The 9,149-nt window shown below is 42.9% G+C and overlaps 1 pseudogene; it reads left to right on the top strand.

Annotated features, from left to right (window-relative positions):
• The first annotated feature begins 920 nt into the window (after positions 1-920).
• Positions 921-1,214, top strand: LOC121277257 (annotated as a pseudogene).
• Positions 1,215-9,149: the final 7,935 nt, after the last annotated feature.

The following is a 9,149-nucleotide window of genomic DNA, read 5'->3' as shown; positions in this document are numbered from 1 at the left end:
GGTCTGTACTCCACTATATACTGAAATCCTATTATAATGGATCTGGTTATACTTAAAAATGTTCTCAATGAATCCTAACGAAGTGAAACTGGTCCTATAATGAAAAGGTGATAAGACAAATAACACTTCATGACAAAGGGCATGGATTGTAATAAAGATTTAATCACTCACATTGCCTACAGCAATGCACATCATGTAGAATATGAAATATACCCTGATATCACTGAAAACATATTTTATCAAGGTATTCCCTTTAAATTATTAACTATTTTGCTACAAAATCTGAAATCACAGCTAAACATATCTACTTTTTTAAGTGGATTCTGCTTCCAGAGAATGCCAAGTTGTAACATCGTTTATAGCAATTGGCCAGAGGTGCCAATGCTTTTGCAGTAAAGTCCGGGTCAGCATAATTGACTAATAGAAATTGAGCGGATCAGCAGAAACCTATTATATCCATAACAAAATTGATTAAAGGGCACTACCTGAAATACCGGGTTGGGGGGGGCGGTGGTATTTTATGCCCCCCCCCCCCACCACCAGCGTATTTGTAGGCAGAGTTGGCATGTAAAATAAAATGGGCGGCCAGTCCACCACCCACCCACCGCTCAGCTGTCCCCCATATTATGGTTAAGGTGTCAGCCAGTCCGTCCGTCCATAGGTCTATTGAGGCCCTTAAGTGGCCAATTAATGGCCAATTGGTCTATATTCCAAAGACCCAGGGTAATGGTCTGAGGACCTGGGTTCGAATCCCACGATGGCAGATGGTAAAATTTGAATTCAATAGAAATCTGAGGCAGAATTGCCACCTTGGTGTGCAGGTATACACCTGAGTGTGAAGCAGCACATAATGATGTCAGGCAAGCGTCCCAATGTCATCGTGTACTCATGTAATATTTTCTCTCCAGCGCGCAGCGAAAATGACGAAGGGAACATCGTCCTTTGGTAAGAGGAGGAACAAGACCCGCACTCTTTGCCGGTGATGTGGGGCTGAAGCATTTCACGTGCAGAAATCAGCCTGCGGTAAATGTGCCTTCCTTGACAAGAGAACGGGGAAGTATAACTGGAGTGCTAAGGCCAAAAGGAGAAACACAACTGTTACAGGTCGCATGAGGCACCTGAAGGTATTGTATCGTCAATTCAGTAATGGATTCCACGAGGTGACCACCCCAAAGCCCAGACGTTCCACAATGGCTTCCTCCAGCACTGCATAAACTACCAGTGTATCTACACAACAAATAAAGCTATGGTTCGGTAAGTTAAAATAAATAACACCTGCAGCTGGGGAAGGCAGAATCAAGGGGGCAGCCTGCTACTTTTGCAACTCGGGCTAAAAGACGCAAAGGAAAGGGAGGGTACTTTCTTTGAGGTGTCCCCTATGCCCATCGGGCCACCCTTTCCCATGATCGTAACTCCCCACCCCGCCACTTTGTGCCTCCACTCGTGGCCTCCAAACCCAAACCCCCCACCCCTCTGCCCTCTTGAGTCTCTAAACACTCCCCAACCAAAAACCCTGGACCTACCTGGAAGTCCAGTATCTATGGATCTTCTTCTTAGGACTGCTTGTCGTCCCGCCAGTACTGCGATTTGGTGCTGTTCACTGCTCAGCTGCTAGCCAGTCAGATCTAAGGGGTGGGACTTCCTGCCTCTGAGGGGGCGGGTATCCCACTCTCACTTGGTTAAGGCCACCTCCAGCATTGTATCGCTGAGAGGAAGCCCATTTTAGAGTCAGTGGGTTCAAGGCTGACTTTTCTACTGGTGGGGGCAGGGTGGAAGGAGGTGATGGTGGAGAAAGCAGTATGCACCCCCTGTAAAATTCACCCGTTAACTCTGTTTCTCTCTCCACAGTTGATGCCTGACCTGCTGAGTTTTCCCAGCATTTTCTGCTCTTATTTTTTAAAAAAATCAAGAGTTTAAGAAATAACTTTCACAGCATATTTGTTATATAACTAGCTGTAGAGACAACCGTGCCACAGATTCATGTTTATAGCAATTGACCCCCCAACAGGGTGAATCAGTTAAGTAGAGGAAAAAACATGTCTAAACAATGGGACTGATCTCAAAATAAATGAGTAAGCTCAGCACTTGTGTGTAAACTCCTGTCATGCCCATTATTAACTGTGATATCACATTCAGATTCATGTAGGGCTCTGCACAACTAGGAAGTCATTTAAGATTTCTTTAAATGTTAAAAAATAACTTCAATAAAATGCAAAGAATTAGAAGATCTAATGTTGCTGCAGATCAATAGGGAGAAGGAATAAAGCCGTTGCACCCTGATTATACAGATGTGTAAAACAGAGGGTTTTGGGGCAGGATTTTCCCACGGGCTTCAGGCCCTGGTCAGAATGGGATCCAGAGCCTATATTTGCCGGCAGCCAGGCCGAGAACTATTTTCCCAGAGGCTGCCTCCCAAACTGGCTTACCACAATAGCAGCAGCTCTGGAGCCTTGGCAGCTCCACCGAGTAAGTTGCTGAGGCAGGTCTGGGAATAAAAGCGTGTCTCAAAATGAAGGCATCCTCGGTGGAGTGAAAATGACAATGTTTTTTTTTTAGACGGATCAAGCAGGTAGGCTCCTCCGATCAGAGGGGAGCATCCTCCAGTGTCAGCTTTAGGGTCATGGGTGCAGCCTTTTATTCCAATGGGCCCCCTCTTGTGTGGATAGAGTCTTTGTCTTCAAGGGTCTCCCACCACCCAGCCTGCTGCAGGGAAGCTGCCTCCACTGAGATGTGGCAGGAGGCCACTCTGCGGCTGACAAAATGCTCATGAGGCCACTAACTGGGGCTATAAATATGCAGATTGGCTGTCACCTCTGCCTTGCAGCAGGCAGTCGGTCTGTATTCCTGCCTACCCTGAGGAAACTTCAGATGGCTGTATGCTATTTTCACACCGCCACCACCTCCACACCCCCTTCGCCCCACCAACTGCGCCCACTATTACCACCCTGGGGCTAGCAAAATTCTGCCCAGTGAATCTGACTGCAGCTCACGGAGAGATCTATTTTGATGCATGTTTGTTAATTTTGAAGGTACTGATATTTTCAAATGTCTGCCTAAGTTTTTTTTGTTGAGGGTGCCCTTTCCTCACCTCTGAAATTTGAATAACAAAAGTGGCAGCAGTAACATGAGATTACTAAAAGTCCTGCAAGGCAAATTGTTGCACAGTTCCAAGGGTCAGGCCAATGTAAAAGCTACATGCCCTGCCACACTAGTCATTATTTAATTATAATTTTATGCTCCAAATCGCCCCAGTGGAGAATGATCAGCATCCTATTCTGCTAAAGGGACACTGGCTTCATGTGATGTTGATTAAAATGGTAGAGGCATGGTCTAATACTGTCAGTGATAAGTGTCATTTAAAGCAAATATGCTTTGAGAAATCACAGGGTGCAATTCAAATTCACAATATTCCTGTATCAACCTTAAAACATTTTATTTCCCATTCATGAGTAACAAATATATAATGTCATTACTTAAATTATATCAAAATACAACACATAACTTGATGATGAAGATGCGATGAAAATGACTCCTCTCCAAGCTGAACATCCTCAATGTGGTACAATGTGGTACAAGTCGATTTTGTATAGCTCATCATTAATTCATTTTCCACCTGGTTTCCTGAGCAATGGAACATTTGGGTCATTTCTACTCTCTTTTCTTCCTACCTGTTCAATTCACAGTATCTTTACAGTGCAGAAGGTGCATTCAGCCCACCAAGTCTGCACTGGCTCTCTGAAAGAGCATTCCACCTAGTGCCACTTCCCTGCCTTACCCCTTAACCTTGCACACTCTCTTTTCATGTAGCAATCCAATTCTCTTTTGAATACCTCAATCGAACCTGCCTTCATCACCCTTTCAGGAAGTTTGTTCCAGACTCCAACCACCCTCTGGGTGAAAAAATTTTTCCTCAAGTCGCATTTACTCCTTTTGCCAATTATTTTGCATCTGTGCCCTTTAGCTCTTGATGTTCACTTGAGTGGCAACGGTTTCTCATTATTAACCCTGTCCATACCCCTCAGGATCTTGCACATCTCTATCAAGTCTCCTCTCAGCCTTCTTTTCTCCAAGGCAAACAGTCCCAACCTCTCCAATCTATCCTCATAGCTATAGTTCTTTATCCCTAGAATCATTCTTGTGAATCTCCTCTGTACTCTCTTGGATGCTTTCACATCCTTCCTCAAATATGGCGCCCAGAATGGATGCAGCACTCCAGGTGAGGCCTAACTGGTGTCTTATACAAGTACAACATGACCTCCTTACTCTTGTACTTGATGCTCTTATTAATAAAGCCTAAGATACTATTTGTTTCATTAACAGCTCTGTCAACATGCCCTGTGATCTTCAATGACCTATGTACATGTATACCGAGGTCCCTCTGTTCCTGCACCTCCTTTGGAGGCTTTCCCTTTATTTTATGCTGCCTCACCATGTCTTCCCTGCAAAAGAATCACCTCACACTTCTTTGGATTGAACTTCATCTACCCCTTGTCTACCCATACTGCCAACATGTCTATGCCCTTTTGATGTTCAAGACTATCCCCATCACAGCTGACAACATTTCCAATCCTTGTATGATCTGCAATTTTTGAAATCATACCCTGCACATCACTAGGTCATTAATATATTTCAGGAAGAGCAAGGGTCCTAGCACTGACCCCTGAGGAATTCCACTACAAACCATCTTCCAATCTGAAAAAAACAGCCATTTTTCACTACTTACCACAACAGCTCATATCAAAATGGGTTAACTCACATTTTACATGTTCACAACATTTACAGCACAGCATATCAATTTATAGACAACATTATTCTCAATTATGGTGGAAAAATAGAAAGTGTAAGTAAGTTATATTGGTAGCTGTAGGTGTTAGGAATGAGTTTTAGCTTTAAAGTTTAAGTTTGATTTGTATTTCTGTATCTGTGTGTCAAGAAAGGCCAAGCTGATTTTAGTTTCACTTTAAAAGCTGCCTGCATTTCTAATGAGTTTTATGACTGTAGCATCTAAGTTAACCAAACAAGAGTAGAGAAACTGAGCTGTTGCCTAGCAACGGGGGTCCAGAGAGGCAGGTCCCTCCCATAAAAATATACAGAAAAACTAAAGAAATAACAATTTTGAGTTCAGTACTAAGACAGGACTCCAAAGAGACCAAACACTGCAAGAGGGAACTGCAGAGTGATGGCATATTTCCCCAAAAAACCAAAAGGTCCCAAGTCCAAAGGAGTGAGACAGAAGCAGGAGAAAGTCCCAAGCAGACCTTCTAATCAAAGAAAGGACAGAAACCTGAAAAATGTTCTGTTAAGTGAAGTTAAGAGTGAGGGACAGAGAGAAAAGGCTCCAAGCTTCAGATTTAAAGAGACAAAAGCTGCAGAAGGCAGGTTTAAAGTGAGTACAGGTTGTAAGACACCAGAAGGTCCAACAAGATGGCTGAAGGTCTGTAACTCTTTGCTATGGGCATTTGAAGCAGTGGTGTACTGTTGACAGCTGAGTTGATGAGAGACAGTGTGTGGAAGACAGCTTGAATGCATATGGTGACCCAGGAGGAGAGGAACATCAGAAGGAGAGTCCAAAACCCTGTAGGTGAAGCCTTGCAGAAGGTGTCTGAGAGAAAGCATTGGTTTGGCAAAAGGTTCTAGAGTAAGTCCTTCGAGAGTGGAGATTGGAAACCCTTGTGCAGTGAGACTGGTTGGGTCACGGTGTAACAAGTGTCTGGGGGAAGTTGAGGAGCGATCCATAGCATCTACCTGGGGTGGCATATGTCACTTGGTTTCAGAGTCTGATGTGTCTGACCACATGTTGCCAATTGGCTTACATGGACGGTGCTTACTGTGAACATTGGGGTATAAGATAGCTTTTGTAACTTGTGTTATCCTTACAAATCTGTAAAGGTATAGTGGGTGAAGAAATATTGTAATATGGTTCATCTTTTCTCATTTAATAAATGTTTTATGCTTTTGTTGAAAGTTTGGTGACTCAGTTCAGTAGCCCCTCTCCGCATATCCAAACAAAGTAAAAGTTAGGATCTATCAAGCTGGGTTCCAGTCTAGGACCCATAAGACCAATTAAGGTACAATGTTTTAGAAAACTGACATTTCGTCATACTGCCTATCAAAGAATTTTAGATAGTATTAATATTAGAAGCATTTTTCTCCTAAGAATTATTTTTGGATGTTGTTGAGAGGCAGTACAAACCATGGCTTTAGCCAATAAAACTACAGCTTTTAAAGAAAACAGGAGAAATGGGTTGAAATAAACAATGAGACTGGTCTTAAATCTGAGCTCAGCTCAATGTAAGTATATTTTTCTTAATGACAGAAAGATGGAGAGGCTCATCATTTGTGGTCTTGAAACACTTCCTCTTAGAACGTCACAAAAAACCCTTGCTTGTTGATGCTTCTTTAACAATACGTTTAAAGTACATCACCCAAATTATTTGAGAGGAAAACAGCTTGCAATGTAGAATGATCTGGTTTTGAATTAAAATGTTTGTTTGGGAATAGGACCTTGATTAAGACATCAGGTCCTTATGTAACTAATATTCAAAGAAAGACTGAACCGGATTTTCACGGAGTTGGAACGACTGCAGAACCATTTAAAAATCGGGGGATCCCGATTCTGGGGTTCCTGCTGCCATTCCAGCCTATGAACTTTTGCTGGCACTGGATAAGGATGCAGGCTCTCTCTCTTGGCCTGGCCGGCTCTATTGCAAGGGTAGGTATCTCCCAGCCCTCTGCAATTTTCGTGGAGTTGGGCCAGCTTCTGGGTGTCTCATGGTTCATGGCCCCACAGAGGAGTCTGGATCCAGGAACCTTTGACAGGTAAATTCAAAAGGTCTTACCCATGCCCCTTCCATGCCCCAACCATGCCAATTCATACCACCCACCACCATGGCCCTTATAGCTCCCATGCCAACTCAATGCCAATTCAAGACCCCAATTACCATCCCATGGCCCCTCACACCCTCCATGCCAATTCATGGCCTGTCCATTATCATTCTCCTAGTATACACTATGTACAGAGCCAATGAACCTTATATTAACAATGGCATGTGTGGAATTTCTCAGGAGTGGACTGAAATCTAGAACCTCTGGCCTTAGAGGCAGGGCCGCTACGCACAAGGCATCTGCCTCCTGTACCCAAATCATAATATAATCAAAATATATTACTCTTTCCTTAAGATGGCACAGGTATGATGGGCCAAATGGCTTCCTTCTGTGTTATATGATTCTATGATTATTTTAAGCTTGGACAACCGGAGGCATTGGAAAAATTAATGATCTCTATTGCTTATCCTGATTTTCATTTCTTTTTATAATTGACATGTGTCACCCATTCTAGTCATGTGAGATCGATACATTCTGCTCAACGTGTCAGTAAGAAACATTATCTTGCCTCTATATTTTAGATAACATTGCTTGCCTGTGTTTGAAACTGCAATTTTATTCTCTGAAGCCTTTTGAGCACATTTTAAAAATGGTCCAAGAATTTATGATTCCTTTCCAAAGAACTGTCATTGAATTTTCCTTTCTCTCTCTGTGATGCCTGCCTCAATCCCTTCCATGACAGCAGTGCCTGAGGAGGTCCTTCTGGTGCCTACTTGGGTCTTTTCCATGATTAAAAATTGGCCTTATTGAACAAGATTTACCAGTAACAATAAAGTCGCTGTTGGCGTTAACTCATTGCTCTTAATCATTGACACTGCTTCAAATTCTGAAACTAGGCCTCTCTACCTACCTCTTGTGCCATTGGCAAAACTAATTAAGTTGCTGGAAAGGTACACAGGAAATGGCAGGGGTGGGAAGATGGGGAAAGAAGCAAGTTTTAAATGAAAGTGATTATGCATGTTTGTAGAGGCAGATGCCAGGTTGGGTTGTAAGGAGAGAGAGAGGGTTAGTGAGGCTGTGCGTGTATATTGGAGTGACTAGGGTGGGGGAGTTATGTGGGGAGGGGGAGAGAGAAGCCCTAGGGGTATCGGCCTCGGCTTGATGGTCGCAATCATGCCTCTGAAACAGAAGCTTGGGTGTTAAAGAATAGCACTGGGGACTTGAGTTCACTTTGGGGACTTGAGCTCAGTCTGCGGACTTGAGAAAACATTCTAGGCCAACAATTTAGGATAGTCCTGAGGAAAACTACACTGTCAAAAGAACTACCTTTTGGATGAGCCATCAGACTGAAGTCCTGTGTGCTTCCCGAGGTGGATGTAAAAGATTCCATGGCACGATTAAAAAAAGAAATTGCAGTAGAGTTCAGCCAGTGTTCTGATCAATCTTTATCCCTTATCAACAACACTAAAGCAGATTATCTGGTCATTTATTTCATTGCTGATTTTAAAAGGCAGAAATGCCACAAGAGAGGACACAAAAAAATGGGTAATTTTTTTTGGTTTCCTTGTAGACTAAGTGAAACAGAGGTTCTCCTTTATTCTCCACCAGGAAGTCCTGAAGTATTAAGTCTCTCCTGTCATGGGCTTCCACACACCATTGCATTCTCTACTACTTACCCGGTTGCTGGCAGTTGTTCCTGCCACCCAAAATCTTGCTCCTGCCTACTAGTGAGCTTAGATTTCTTGACTGCTTTAGGCAGAAGACTTTGGGAAGGCACATAGATGAGGCCTGGGGCTTAAAATCACATGGGATTCATATTTCAGGCAGCCAGATGATTTGCCATCAGCCTCAGCCCTCATCTGCTTGATTCCCACAGGGGATTAAAACTGGGCTAGTCTGTTTCTATCAATCCAATCATTGTTTTAAATATCTCTATCAACTCATGCCTTGATCTCCTCCATTCTAACAAAAACAGCCCCAGTTTTGATTTTTAGATCAGTTTTGGATAACTGTAGCCAAGAGCCACCACAAAAAAATGGACCAAACAGCCTCCATCTGCCTTGCGAATTTCAAAGGTTTTTTATACACCTGTTGTTGATGTCAAAATAATTTTGTATTGGTGCTTGAGAGACAATCCCTTAACTTCATCAGATTCTTCTCACGGTGATGGCTGAGGCCGAGTCAACTTCTTTCTTCAATAAGTAACTGAAAAAAAGGCAGTTACCTCGATATCTTCAGAAAAAATTGCTGCAGATAATAATTTCAAGAAATCTCCAGATATATTGTTTGTTAAGAGGAATCATCTGAAACTTCAATAGGCTCTG

Source organism: Carcharodon carcharias, chromosome 4 (genome assembly GCF_017639515.1).
Source record: "Carcharodon carcharias isolate sCarCar2 chromosome 4, sCarCar2.pri, whole genome shotgun sequence".
Taxonomy (NCBI): Eukaryota; Metazoa; Chordata; class Chondrichthyes; order Lamniformes; family Lamnidae; genus Carcharodon; species Carcharodon carcharias.
The sequence above is the reverse complement of the archived record's forward strand: the minus strand, read 5'-3'. Positions and strand labels throughout refer to the sequence as shown.